Here is a 14,499-nt window from a genome sequence, read left to right as displayed (position 1 = left end):
ACCCCCGTCTGTGCAAGCGGCGGCGTGAGCAGCAACTGGGGGCTGCGGGGTGGGCTAAGGCCAGTGGAATTCCTGCACCCTTGAGGCTTTAGGGTTAGGAGGTGAGGAGGGAATATTAACATTAACAATGCTCTCCAGTTGAGGGCCTACAGTGAGCGAGACCTTGGGTCACGATCTCATTCAATCATCACAACAGGACTATTGTTGTCTCTGTTTTGCACATAAAGAAACTGAGGCTTGGAGTTCGAGGCCAGCCTGGGTAACACAGTGGGACCTCGTCTCTACAAAACACACAAAAATTGGCCGGGCGTGGGAGCGGTGCCTGCGGTCCCGACTGCCGGGGAGGCTGGGGTGAAAGGGTCGCTGGAGCCCAGGAGGCGGAGGCTGCAGTGAGCCGCGCCCCTGCCCTGCAGCGAGACCGTGGGGACCCGTCCCGCGGCGAGGTCACCATCCAGAGGTCGCCCAGCAGGTGCCCTCCGGCCCGGGCTCTGCGGCCACAGGTCCCAGCCGGGCGGGGCGGGGCGGGGCGGGCGCCGGTTTCGCGGTTTTGCCGCCAGAGGGCAGCGAGGGAGCGCGCGGGCTGCGGGGCCGAACCCCGGGTGAGTCCGGGGGGGAAGTGGGGCCGCCGCAGGTCCGGGGCCCAGTCCGAGGCCGGGGGGTGCGCGCGGCTCAGCGGCGGGGCCGGCGGGGCGCACAGGGAGGCGGCGGGGACCTGGGAGCTCTTGGCGCCCCGGGCGGGGGCGATTCCGGGGCCGGCGGGGCGCGGGCAGGGCCTGGAGCTGGGTTTCCTCCCGCCGGTGGCCGGAGCCTGGGCTGCACCCGACTGCCCAGAGCGGCGCCCGGGCCCGGAGCCCCCCACTCCGAACGGCCTGCGCTCCGCCCCGACCTCAGGGACCCTCGGGGACCCTGTGGTGCCCCCAGCTCGGGGTAGGGGTGGGGGGGCGGGGACGCGGCGGGGGGTGGGGGAGGGCGGCGCCGGGTGAGTTCCGGGGAGCGAGTCCACAGCGCCGCGTTTCCCAGCGCCCGCCCCGGCGCGCACGTGCGGGGAGGGGCCCGGGGGGGTCCAGGCTGCAGCCCCTCTGCACCTGGCCTCGCCTGGGGCGGGGACCCGACGCCCCACGAGACTGGGGGGGCACCGTGGGGGCCCCGGGCCCTGCACACTTGGGCTTTCGCCCGCAGCTGGGTGGTCGGAAGGGGGGGTCGTGCGTGCAGGATTTGGGGGGCCCTTCTCACAGCCGAGACCGACGACGCCTCCACTCGCCCCGCCCATCCCTTCCAGCCTGAGTCCCGCGGGGTCGGCTTCCAGCCCTCCCAAAGCCGCTTCCCGGAGTCGGGCGGAGGCGTCGGGGAAGCGCTTCCATCCGTCCCAGGCGCCTCGCTGCTCGGGACGACGGCTCTGGGCCCGCCATGGAGCCGCCTTTCCTTTCCCGCGCTGCACAGAGGCCTCTGCCGGGGGCGCTGGGGCTTGTGCCTCCTGCCCGGCTGCTCAGAGGGCAGAGCGACCCGAGGGTCGCCTGGGTCCGTAACACCTTGGGGGTCGTCCTGCGGGGGGGCGTCTTGCTGCGGGTGGAGACCCGTCCCCGGGGAGATCAGAGCCACGGAGATTCCGGGGAATGGTCACTGTCACCCTACATCTGTGCAGCGCGCACCTTTGACCCTCCCGGCAGCCTGAGGGCAGGGGGAGCCCTGGGGACGCCCCTGCAGACCCTGGTGGGCGCGTGGGTAGAGCCAGGACTGCAGTCCCGTCCCCGCCCCGACCCGCCCGACACCGGGGGAGATCGCGCCCAGGCCGCCTCCAGCCCCCACCCCCACCCCCACCCTGCGTCTCTGACTTCCCCTCGGCCTCCCATCTCCTGAAAAACAAAAAACCCGGCATCCGAGCCGTCAGCTTGTTTCCTCTTTTGTCTGTCACATTTTCCCACAAGAGCTCGGCACCTGCCGCCCCCTCCCCGCCAGCCGCCCTCCCCGCCAGCCGCCCCCCTCCATCCTCTGCAGCCTGGCTGCTGGTGGCCACTTTGCTGAAACTTCTAAACCCAAAAGTCGTTTTGTTTCCAAACACGCCTCTTCTGTGGTGCCTCGGTCGCTCTCCCCGGGAAGCGGACCCCTGCGCCCTGGTGTCCAGCTTGCAGCCTCCCCGCCGTCACTTCTGGGCATGCCTCTCTCCTGGTTCCTTCTCCTTTGCTGAGCCTTTTTCCCCCTTTCCTGGGGCTGTTTTCCCAGGCCCTGTGTTGTACTTCTCACGGGGCTGGCTCCAGGAGTCCTCTGGGAATGCCCCCTCTGACTTCCAGCCCACCCCGTCTTGCTCTCTGGGTGCCACGGTGTCACTGCAAACCCAGCGCATCCGACTGGCCTCCTCCTCCCAGGCAGCTGCCCTCACTCACTTCCCGCTGGTGGGTTTCCCTCATTCTCTGTCATTTACACTGGTCTCCAAAATGTGTCTGCCTCTCCCCTCTCCTTTGTGATGGATTCCTACAGGCCTTGAACATCTCAGTCCAGAGTACAGAGGCCTCTTAGCTGGTCTCTCTCCTGTGGGAACCCCTCCAGCCCCATGTGGCAATCCATCCGGCATGTCCCCTCTAGAATGATGGTTCGTTTCACCCTGTCAGTCACCGACCCCCGCCCCACCGAGATATCTTCAGAGGCTCCATATGTCCTCCTGGGCAAAGCTCAGCTCCCCTGCCCGCATTTGAAGGCCCTCAGTCACGTGGCCTCATTCTCTCAAACTAATTTCCAATCCTGCAGCTTCTTGCCTCCTGCCCCTGGTTGGGCCCTCTCGCGCCTACCCTCTGGGACTTGGCTCAGGTGCAGTTTCCTTGGAAAAGCTTTGCTCACCTCCCTGGCTGCACCGGGGACCCTTCCCTGGCTTTGCTCACCTCCCTGGCTGCACCGGGGACCCTTCCCTGGCTTTGCTCACCTCCCTGGCTGCACCGGGGACCCTTCCCACTCCACGATGCCCTCAGGCCACCAGCTGCAGCTGTCGGCTGATCTCACATCCCCTTCTGTCCCTGATGGCAGCGGGAAGCTTGTTCGCCTTCTCTCTGGCTCTCCAGGACTGGGCGCCCTGCAAGCACTCAATGGAGGCATTCCCACCCTCAGACCTCCAAGAACACCTCCCCAGCATCCTTAATACAATTGAGAGTTCAATTCAAGCACCACCTCCCTCCTGGACGGTTCCGTTCGTCCGGTCCATCTGCGTTCCTGCCGGGCTTGTTGATGGATCCGTTGCAGGTTGTGCCACACGGTTTAGTATTTTGTTCTCTGCTATTAGCCTCCCATTATATCATGAGTGCGAGATATACTTTCCCAGCTCTTAATCATTGCAGCTGTTTGTTGAGTGGGTTGTCCCGTGCCGGGCAGTGTGCTAATCATTCCAGGTAGTCCCTCGTTTTCCTTTATCTTAGAAACATCCAGAGGGGTAAGCATTAGGATTATTGTCCTCATTCTGTTCATAAGGACACAGAGAGGGCCAGAGACCTTCCTAAATCACACAGCATATAGGTGGCTAAGGCAGAGGCTGGAACTCAAGTCTGTCTGACTCCTAAGGCTGTTTTTAGATGCTAGGATTTGCTGTTTGTCCACGAAGGCGTGTTTTTCGGTTCAGGGAGTGTGTGTTACACTTCCATGTCTTCTCAGCCCCTGGCCCAGGTGTGCAGGACTTCCTGGTGGCTCGGTTGGTTGCTTGCTTGCTTGGGACTCTGCTGGACTCCAGGAAAGGACTTTGTAACAAACAGATGGCTAATGATGGGACCAGTGATCCAGGGAGGCTATGACATCAGCCCCAGGAGGCCTTGGAAACAGGCCATGTTTTTCTGTCTTGCCTTAAGTAAGAGTTGTGAATAGAGAGAACCTTGCAAGGGCCCTGGGATCATTTCTGCCTCTTAAGGCACCTTAAAATGCCCTTTTTTTGTAAACAAAACTAGCTCCCCTCACCCCAAATGGGAAAGCCTTCAACTAAGTTTCTTTAGGAGACGTCCTTCCGTCCTTCCCTTCTCTGTGCGGGTCACTGTCATATGAAAACGAACTCCTGCTGTGAAATATGGTTACCATGGCAACCAGTCTTGCAAGGCTGGAATCTCCTGCTCCTGGGCCTCTTGCACTGTATGCTTTGAGGGGGTTTCTTCCGTCTTTGTCATCTAAAAAAACAAAATACTCCAGTTCACTCTTCTTTTGCATCAACATTTAAAAACATTTTTTTTCCCAGGCAGTGATTTTTGGGTACTTTGGGTGCCCCAGCAGGTTGTCATCAGGCCGCTGGCACACCATTAATAATGACCCCAGCAAAGTCACTGTGGTCGAGGTCCCATTTTGAGTGACATCCAGTGCCTCATGCGTAAAAGGACAGTAGCTGCGGCCGCCACACATCTCTGATGCCTGGAGAGGCTGGCTGAGGGACAGGAGTGATCTGGCGTGGAAGGGAGGGCTTGCTGGTGGAGCTCTGCTCCAGCTGGAGGTGGTAGAGTTGCTTGTCCTCAGTTGCGATCTCCTTTTCTTTGAGGACGTTGCTCACAGATATCCGGGCAGGGGCCGCCCAGAGCAGGGTACCGCAGGGGTGTTGAGAAAGACAGGATACCTTCAGCAGGAATCATTGCTATGAACACTGATGAGTGCTCACCTTGTGCAGACGCTGCTCCCTTGTTTAAACCTCAGCCAAATGATGTTAGACTACTATTCCCATGTTACAGGTAAGAAAACTGATGCACAGAGAGGTTGAGTGTTTGTCCAAAGACACACAGCAAGGAGGGAACTTTAGTCCTAGAAAGTCTGACTCCTTTGGCCAATAGTCTTAAAAATTTTTTTTTTCATTTTTTTATTACCCAGACTTCAAGGAGATGGCCAATACCCTTTACATGGTGCTCTGTAGACAGTGGAAGGACCATGTTTAAAGAATGAAAGGGTAAATTGGAGAGCTGGGGCACATTGGCTTTCCCAAGATTTGAGGCTTAAAGCAGTAGTTTTCAATGATGTATATTTTAGGATGGGTTGCAGTGAAAAGGCATAAACTAGAATGTTCATAGCAGCACTATCTGTAATAGCCAAATCCACCCCCCACGGAAATCCTACAATGTTTATCAGCAGTAGAATGGACACATAAACCGGGGTGAAGGCAGACAATGGAGCACCCCACTGTGGTGAGAAGGAACAATCTGACCACACAGCATACGTGGATGAATCACACAAACACAATGACGAGTAAAAGGAACGAGACAGAAAGGAGCATGTCCTGCCTGATTCCACGTCTATAAAGTGCCAAAAGGGCCACATGCATGGAAGGTGTTGGAAGTGGGGGTCGTGGTTTCCAGGAGGCATGAGGAGGGCTTCCGGGAGGGATGTGGAGGGCTTCCGGGAGGGATGTGGAGGGCTTCCGGGAGGGATGAGGAGGGCTTCCGGGAAGCATGAGGAGGGCTTCATGAGGAGGGCTTCCGGGAAGCAGAGGAGGGCTTCCAGGAGGGATGAGGAGGGCTTCCGGGAGGGATGAGGAGGGCTTCCGGGAGGGATGTGGAGGGCTTCCGGGAGGGATGAGGAGGGCTTCCGGGAAGCATGAGGAGGGCTTCATGAGGAGGGCTTCCGGGAAGCAGAGGAGGGCTTCCGGGAGGGATGAGGAGGGCTTCCGGGAGGGATGAGGAGGGCTTCCGGGAGGGATGCGGAGGGCTTCCGGGAGGGATGCGGAGGGCTTCCGGGAGGGATGAGGAGGGCTTCCGGGAGGGATGCGGAGGGCTTCCGGGAGGGATGCGGAGGGCTTCCGGGAGGGATGAGGACGGCTTCCGGGAGGGATGCGGAGGGCTTCCGGGAGGGATGAGGAGGGCTTCCGGGAAGCAGAGGAGGGCTTCCGGGAGGGATGCGGAGGGCTTCCGGGAGGGATGAGGAGGGCTTCCGGGAGGGATGAGGAGGGCTTCCGGGAGGGATGAGGAGGGCTTCCGGGAGGGATGTGGAGGGCTTCCGGGAGGGATGTGGAGGGCTTCCGGGAGGGATGAGGAGGGCTTCCGGGAGGGATGAGGACGGCTTCCGGGAGGGATGAGGACGGCTTCCTGGAGGGATGAGGAGGGCTTCCGGGAGGGATGAGGAGGGCTTCCGGGAGGGATGAGGAGGGCTTCCGGGAAGCAGAGGAGGGCTTCCGGGAGGGATGAGGAGGGCTTCCGGGAGGGATGCGGAGGGCTTCCGGGAGGGATGAGGAGGGCTTCCGGGAGGGATGAGGAGGGCTTCCGGGAGGGATGAGGAGGGCTTCCGGGAGGGATGAGGAGGGCTTCCGGGAAGCAGAGGAGGGCTTCCGGGAGGGATGAGGAGGGCTTCCGGGAGGGATGAGGAGGGCTTCCGGGAGGGATGCGGAGGGCTTCCGGGAGGGATGAGGAGGGCTTCCGGGAAGCAGAGGAGGGCTTCCGGGAGGGATGCGGAGGGCTTCCAGGAGGGATGCGGAGGGCTTCCGGGAGGGATGAGGAGGGCTTCCGGGAGGGATGAGGAGGGCTTCCGGGAGGGATGAGGAGGGCTTCCGGGAGGCATGAGGAGGGCTTCCGGGAGGCATGAGGAGGGCTTCCGGGAGGCATGAGGAGGGCTTCCGGGAGGGATGCGGAGGGCTTCCGGGAGGGATGCGGAGGGCTTCCGGGAGGGATGAGGAGGGCTTCCGGGAGGCATGAGGAGGGCTTCCGGGAGGGATGCGGAGGGCTTCCGGGAGGGATGAGGAGGGCTTCCGGGAAGCATGAGGAGGGCTTCCGGGAGGGATGCGGAGGGCTTCCGGGAGGGATGAGGAGGGCTTCCGGGAAGCAGAGGAGGGCTTCCGGGAGGGATGTGGAGGGCTTCCGGGAGGGATGAGGAGGGCTTCCGGGAGGGATGAGGGGGGCTTCCGGGAGGCTGGTACTGCCCGGTTCCTTTAATGGGGTGTCAGTCAGAGGGCTGTGTTCCTTCCATCAATGCTAACGCTTACCCGTTCCATGTGTGTATTCCTCTGTGTATGTGTTAGACTTAATACAATGGAGCGAAACAGGAAAAAAGGCTGCAGGGATCCTAAACCCGGGACGTGAATACAGACACACCATTCCAAGAGGCCACTTTGACTTCACTGTACCTGCAGCCCTGGGTTTCTTATGACAGGTGGGAGGTGACATGAGGGTGAGCACCCAGGCTCCCGAGGGGTCAGCTCTGGGAACGAGGGAGCTGAGCCCGAGCTGGCTCTGGTTTCTTCCTGTCTACCTCCACCCCGCTGGGTCTGGGGAGAGCTCCCTTAGCTACAAGGTGGCTGCTTGGGTTGGGCGAGCCCCTGAAGTGGCCCTTTTCCTTGCTTTTGGGATGCTTGGGGGTGTTAAGCACGGTGATGTGTGTGCCCCCAGCTGGCTGTGGGGAGTCCGTCCAGCCTGTAGAAACTGCAGAACACGAGCAGAGCTGCAGCCCCGGGCACAGACATCCTCACGCCTCTGACAGCAGCTGGCTGCCTGCAAAGCACTGGCATTTCAAGGCCTGCGCCAGCGCATACAGTAAGCAGCATTCACTGGGAGGGCGGCTTCTCCATTCACATGGCAGTTATCTGCTGCTGAAAATACCAGAGCACCTTATGTAAGACCGCAATTACGTCGTTAGCACCTCGTGTAAGAGCACTTATTTTACCATGGACACTTAATCAGTTGCGTGTTGGATACTGACGATCCAGTCCTGTCTCTATCACCCAGCTGTGCTCATGGCTAAATTTACATGTTGGTGCATTTTCATCTTTGGTTCTGGCCCATCCAAGCCGTTGAGTGACGCCAGGATTTAGTCTCCTCTTGCTCAGCCCCTCCTTCTCACTCATGGATGGAGTGATGGAGTACCCCCTGACTCGCAGAGGTGCAGCATCTCAGAATTAGGAGGCCTGCCTTCCTCATCCAAGAGTCTTCTCCACCAGTAGCCGGATGGGCGACCATTTGGGCTGTGCTCCAAGGCTGCCGATGATGTTGGCAGCCTGTCTCAGGGGTAGGTGATGGTTTTCATAGTAAGGAGGAGCCACAGAGCTACACTGAGGCCTGGAGTATCCCAGGGAGGTAGCAATGCCTGGCTGAAGCCGACAAGGAGACATATCATAGAGATGGGGTCTGTAAATCTCTGGGATCTGAGGCTTGGAAAGGAACATCATGGTGGATGCAGTTTGGTGAGACCTGTTAAAATAAATGCAGCTGCCCTGTGACATAGTGATTCCGTGATTCTACTTCTCAGGATCTACCCTAAAGAAACGCTGGCACCTGTGCACAGGTGACAACTTCTGGGACAGCCTTTGTGACGGTCTGTGGTGGTGAAAGATTGTACGCAGTCTGTTTGTTCGTGGTGAGACAGCTCTGTAAACTTGTATTTTCATACCTTGGGCTACTGCGCAACGTTGAAAAGGAATTAGAACTTTATATAAGAACATGAATGACAAGGTGGGCAGATCACCTGAGGTCAGGAGTTCAAGACCAGCCTGGGCAACATGGTGAAACCCCATCTCTACTAAACATGTAAAAATTAGCCAGGTGTGGCAGCACACGCTTGTAATCCTAGCTACTTGGGAGGCTGAGGCAGGAGAATCACTTGAACCCAGGAGATTGCCATGAGCTGAGATTGCGCCATTGCACTCCAGCCTGGGCGACAGGGCAAGACTCTGTCTCAAAAAAAAAAAAAAAAAAAAAAAAGTAATGTCTAGTCTAAACCCCATCCTGAGTGGAGATTCTTTGCTCCATTGGTCCCTGAGTCCTAGGTGGACTGAGACAGAGAGCTTCACTGCATAATGCTTTGCATTCAGGGGCAGCTCAGGAGGTGGAAATTCTTCCCTCTTTTGAGCTGAAATCTGCCTCTGTTGTCCCTCTGGAGCCTACACCTTCCCTTTTCTATGGGGCAAGAGTTTCACTGGTTTACGTTCCCTCTCGTGCCCTCCTCCTCTGGGCACCTCCAGGGTTTCCTGTCGTCTATAGGGTAATACAGCCCATGCCCTCCCGGGTCTGTGGTGCCGGCTCCTTGCTCACGCTCTGCCAGGCTCACCAGCCATCCCCTAAAGTCTGCGCAGAACTGGACTGTCCGCCTGGATGTTGCTTGACTTTCACATAAGAGTTCTTAAAAAAAAAAAGTCTTTTTTTTTAAATTATAAAAGTAATTCATGTTCATTGTGGAAAATTTAGAAAATGCAGAAAGCACAAAGAGGAAAATAAAAATCCGTGATTCCCAACCTCCAGAGATAGCCAGTGTTTACTGCTTAAAAATGGAGATGATACTGTAGACGTGATTTGGTAACCTGCGTTGATTTCTCTATACTGACTGACATATGTAACAGACATTTTTTCCCTCCTTTTGGCATTTTTCTTTGGTTATTTTTCTCTTTTTAAAGATCTTGTTGCATACCAAGTATTATGATTATTTTTAAACATAGAGAAGGTTTAAATGTTTATGTGGTAATACAGACTGAACGTTTGTGTTCCCCAATATTCCTGGGTTGTGGCGTTCACCCCTAGTGCAGCTGTGTGTGGAGTCAGGAAGTAACTAAGGTTAAATGAGGTCAGAAAGGTGGGGCCCTGATGCGATACATTAGTGTCCGTATAAACACAGATGCTGGAGAGCACTCTCCCTCCCCTTCCCCATCCCCCTCCCCTCTCCCCACTCTCTCTTTCTCAACCTCTCTGTCAATCTCTCTCTCTCTCTCTCTTTTTAAATTGAAAAAAATTTTTTTATAACAGAGATGGGGTTTTGCCATGTTGCCCGGGCTGGTCTCCATCTCCTGGGCTCAGGCAACCCTCCCACCTCGGCCTCCCAAAGTGCTGGGATTACAGGCACGAGACACTGCGCCTCGCCTCTCTCTCCTTTTGTCAATCTCTCTTTCTCTTTCTCAATCTCTGTTTCTCTCTCTTTTTCTCAATCTCTCTCTCCCTCTCTCTTTCTCTCTCCTTCTCTCTCTCTCTTGCTCTCTCTCTCCCCCTCTTCTCCCCACTCTCTCTGTCTCTGTCTCTCCCTTCCCCTGGGCCCTCACCATGTCCACAAGCCAGGAGGAGAGGCCTCGCCATGTCCACAAGCCAGGAGGAGAGGCCTCGCCAGAATCGGAGCCAGCTGGCACCTTGATCTTGGACTCCCCAGCCTCCAGGACTGTGAGAAGAAATGCCAGCTGTGTAAGCCGCCCTGTCTGCATATTTCATGGCAGCCTGAACTGACTAATGCATTTCATTAAGTCCATCAGTCTTTTCATTTTATGATTTTTCAAAAACCCTCTGTTTTGGGGTTTGAAAGGTTTTCCTCACCCCAAGGTCAGATAAATGTTCGGTTCTATTTTCTTGAGGTTCTTTTTTGGTTTCAGCCTTTCCATTCAGCTCTCTTTGACTTTCAGTGCTAATCCAATCAAAATTTATTTCGTTTTATGATGGAGGGGAAGACCTCGATTTTCTTTCTTTCCAAATTGTTGACCTATTATTTCAGTTCACTTTCTTTGCCCACAAGTTGTATTTTAAACTTAAATTTAATTTATTTTTGGAAGATACATTATGATCATGTCATTTAAGGGGCCGGGTGCAGTGGCTCACGCCTGTCATCCCAGCACTTTGGGAGGCCGAGGCGGGCGGATCACCCGAGGTCAGGAGTCCAATACCAGCCTGGCCAACATGGTCATCCCCATCTCTACTAAACCCCATCTCTACTAAAAATACAAAAATTAGCTGGGTGTGGTGGCTGGCACCTGTCATCCCAGCTACTCTGGAGGCTGAGGCAAGAGAATTGCTTGAGCCTGGGAGGCAGAGGTTTCAGTGAGCAAGATTGCACCACTGCACCCCAGCATTGGCAACAGAGTGAGACTCTGTCTCAAAAAAAAAAATCATGTCATTTAAAATTCTAAAGGTATAAAAAGGCAAATGGTGAGAGTCTTCCTCCTCCTTTATCCCTCAGCCTTTTGGGTCCAGGAACTGGTGTTACTAGATTTGAGGTATCCTTCTCTTTCCCTAACTGACTTGAAGTATTAGCTCATCTGCACACTGCACTTTTCTTTACACATTTTTTCCCTTTTAGATTATTATTGATTTGTAGGAGATCTCCGTATGTCCGCGTACTGGTACTGATCAGATGTCTATTATGCTGCAAATACGTCTCTCAGTTTGTGGCTTGCTTTTTATCTATCTTAATGCATCTTTTGAACAAAATAGTCAAATACTTCAGTAAGCTTACCATGAACTAAAGTTCAGTAGTTGTTTATGGTATTTTTCTTCCATGGTAAAACATGCATGCAACAAAATACACAAATCTTACCCGCTCCATCTGATGAGCTCAGATAAACACGCAGGCTTGTGCAACCCAGGCTGCTATCAACATAGAGAACGTGACCACCATCCCAGAGCATTCTCTCACACCCCGTCCCCGTCAATCCCTGTCCCACTTCCCCCACAGTCAGTCACTCTCACACCCCCTCCCCGTCAATCCCTGTCCCACTCCCCCTGCAGTCAGCCACTCTTTGGAGTTTTTTCACCAGAGATTAATTTTTTTTTTTTTTGAGACAGAGCTTCACTCTTGTTGCCCAGGCTGGAGTGCAATGGCGCGATCTCTGCTCACTACAACCTCCGCCTCCTGGGTTCAAGTGATTCTCCCGCCTCAGCCTCCCGAGTAGCTGGGATTACAGGCGTGCGCCACCACAGCCAGCTGATTTTTCTATTTTTAGTAGAGACTGGGTTTCACCATGTTGGCCAGGCTGGTCTTGAACTCCTGACCCCAGGTGATCTTTCAGCCTCAGCCTCTCAAAGTGCTGGGATTACAGGCATGAGCCACTGCACCCAGCCACCATAGGTTAATTTTACCTGTACTGGAACTTCATGTAAATGGGATCATACAACGTGTGTTCTTTTGTGAAAGGCGTCTCTCGCTCTCATTTGGCATCACGTTGTCGAGATTCACCCGGTTGTTGTTTGGGTCGGTAGTTGCTTCCTTTTGGTCAGTAGTATTCCTTGCTATGAATATGTATAAGTTGCTTATCTATTCACCTGGTGATGGACCTCTGGGCTGTGTTCATTTTTGGCTATTATCAATGGAGTGGCCATAAGTATTCATGTTGACCTTGTTTTTCATTCCCATCATATACTTTGTTTCTCTTACCTGTTTTTTTTTTTTTTTTTTTGATAAGGAGTCTCGCTCTGTTGCCCAGGCTGGAGTGCAGTGGCGTGATCTCGGCTCACTGCAAACTCCACCTCCCGGGTTCACGCCATTCTCCTGCCTCAGCCTCCTGAGTAGCTGGGATTACAGGCACCCGCCACCACACCCGGCTAATTTTTTATATTTTTAGTAGAGACGGGGTTTCACCGTGTTAGCCAGGATGGTCTCGATCTCCTGACCTTGTGATCCGCCCGCCTCGGCCTCCCAAAGTGCTGGGATTACAGGCGTGAGCCATCGCGCCCAGCCCTCTTACCTGTTTTACTTTTTCTAAGAGTGGAATTGCTCGGTCATGGGATAGGTGAACGTTTTTTCTTAAAAAATTGAAGCATAGTGCCTGGCATGGTGGCTCATGCCTGTAATCCCAGCACTTTGGGAGGCCGAGGTGGGCGGATTGCTTGAGCCCAGGAGTTTGAGACTAGCCTGGGCAACATGGCAAAAACCCATCTCTAAAAAAATAGAAAAATTAGCCAGGTGTGGTAGCATGCACATGTAGTCCCAGCTACTTGGGAGGCTGAGGTGGGAGGTCAAGGCTACAGTGACCCTTGTACCACTGCACTTCAGCTTGGGTGACGGAGCAAAACCCTGTCTCAAAAGGAAAAAAAAAAAAAAGGAAGCGTAGCATCTCTTCAGAAAACTGCACACATCAGAAGTATTCTGCATTTTCACAAAGTGGACACAACCCATGTAGTCATCACCCAGCTCAAGGGATGGGACCTGGGCCCATGCCAGGCTACTTTGCTGGGCTGTCCACTGCGGGATCTGAAACTTGGCAGAGTGAAGCAAGGGGAGAAAGGATTTTGGAGCCACTTCTTCCATAGTGGAAGGTGATGGGACTTGAAGGCCTTAGACTGTTGCAGTCTCCATCAGGGTCTTCAGCCTTCTGATTGGTTCTGAGCTACGAGGTATCCCCAAGGTATTCTGCCAGTACATTCCGTTCTGCTTAAGTCATGCAGACTTGATTTCTGTTGCTTACAACCCTGATGGATACAGCGCGCCCAGCCAACTACGAGAACCAAAACTTTAGTGGAGTATACCCCTTGCATTGCTAAAACTGAGGGTGTAATTGACCTTTAACCAATCCCTGAGTTTGTACATGACCCCATTTGGACAGTTGGATTCCTGGGCTGACAATGTGAACTCTCAAACAGGCAGTCACTTTAGATGTGACTTGAAAGTTTGTAACAAACTACTTCAAACATTTGGGACTTGTAAAGTGTTATTTTTTTTTCTTCCTAACTTTAAATTTAGTTGCCAGTTTTGAAACAATTTTTTCTCAGTCCCCAGTGGGACGTTAATGGAGAACACGGGCTTAATTTAGAAGGTGAGATGTAGGAATGCATGTTCTTTTCTGGACTTAATTTTTGGAAACCAGGTTCATTCCTCTTGCTCCTTGCTGTAGAGTGTGAGGGATTAGGTGAGGGGGGTGTTTGGCGCAGTGATCAGAAAACAAGGGTTCGATCCAATGTTTTTTTACACCGTCCCTTGGGGACTGTTTGCTTCAGAAGGCCCAACACCTAAACTCTTCTGCTCTAAGAGGGGCCTTATTTAAAAGTAAAAAAGGAAATGAATTCTCTTCTGGTTTCTTTTTTTAATGTCATCCAATCACACAGATTAGTGATAAGAAATGGCCCAATTTCAACCGGTCTCTGAATTCTGACAGCCCATGTCCTTGTTAATGTCAGGGTCTGGGGAGTGTTTGATTAAGGAGAAGGTGCCGTGGGTGAGGTTCGCCAAAAAAAGGTCACAGATGAACGTGAAACTATCTCTAACCCCAAATCCGTCCAGGCTGGGTCTTGAAGCAGCCGCTCAGTTGCCTGTATTTTCCCAGCGTTCGCCCCTCCCCTCCCCACCACCACCGCCTGTTTTGAGAGCTGATTCCTGCAGTGACCTTTCTCTACCTGCCACTTCCGATCCTGCTGGGGGCTTCCCTCATTTGCAGAAACCACTTCTCGGGGTCCAGTGATGCCCATCTGGACATGAAGACTTTTCCCACACCATCTGGCGTGTTATGACCTTCTACTTCCGACGTGAGCTGAGCAGAAACAAGACATGGTTCTTTGCTATGAAGTCTCTTAGCCCATTCAGACTGCTGTACGAAAATACCATCATCCGGGTGGCTTATAGACAACAGACATTTATTTCTGATGGTTTGGAAGCTGGGAAGTTCAAGATCAAGGTGTGGGCAGATTCTGTGTCTGCCCAGGGCCCATTTCCTGGTTCATAGATGGTGCTTTCTTTCTGTGTCCTCACATGGCAGGAGGGGCCAACAGGCTTCCTTAAAATCCTCTTTTGTTTATTTATTTTTTTTGTGGGAGACCGGAGTTTTATTATTACTCCAATCAGTCTCCCCGAGCATGCAGAGATCGGAGTTTTTAAGGATAGCGTGGTGGGTGG

The 14,499-nt window shown here is 54.1% G+C and overlaps 1 protein-coding gene across 2 annotated transcripts in view; it reads left to right on the top strand.

The window, feature by feature from the left end:
- Positions 1-414: 414 nt before the first annotated feature.
- The window catches only part of RPH3AL (rabphilin 3A like (without C2 domains)), a 170,205-nt gene continuing 156,120 nt past the window's right edge, over positions 415-14,499 (top strand). Inside the window, exon 1 of one of the 2 annotated variants that reach the window (XM_055367070.2) lies at positions 415-599. The gene's annotated coding sequence lies outside the window, so the exon portion shown is untranslated. The remainder of the gene's footprint in view (positions 600-14,499) is intronic. The other variant, XM_055367076.2, reaches the window with a different exon arrangement.

This window comes from Gorilla gorilla, chromosome 19 (genome assembly GCF_029281585.2).
Source record: "Gorilla gorilla gorilla isolate KB3781 chromosome 19, NHGRI_mGorGor1-v2.1_pri, whole genome shotgun sequence".
Taxonomy (NCBI): Eukaryota; Metazoa; Chordata; class Mammalia; order Primates; family Hominidae; genus Gorilla; species Gorilla gorilla.
The sequence above is the reverse complement of the archived record's forward strand: the minus strand, read 5'-3'. Positions and strand labels throughout refer to the sequence as shown.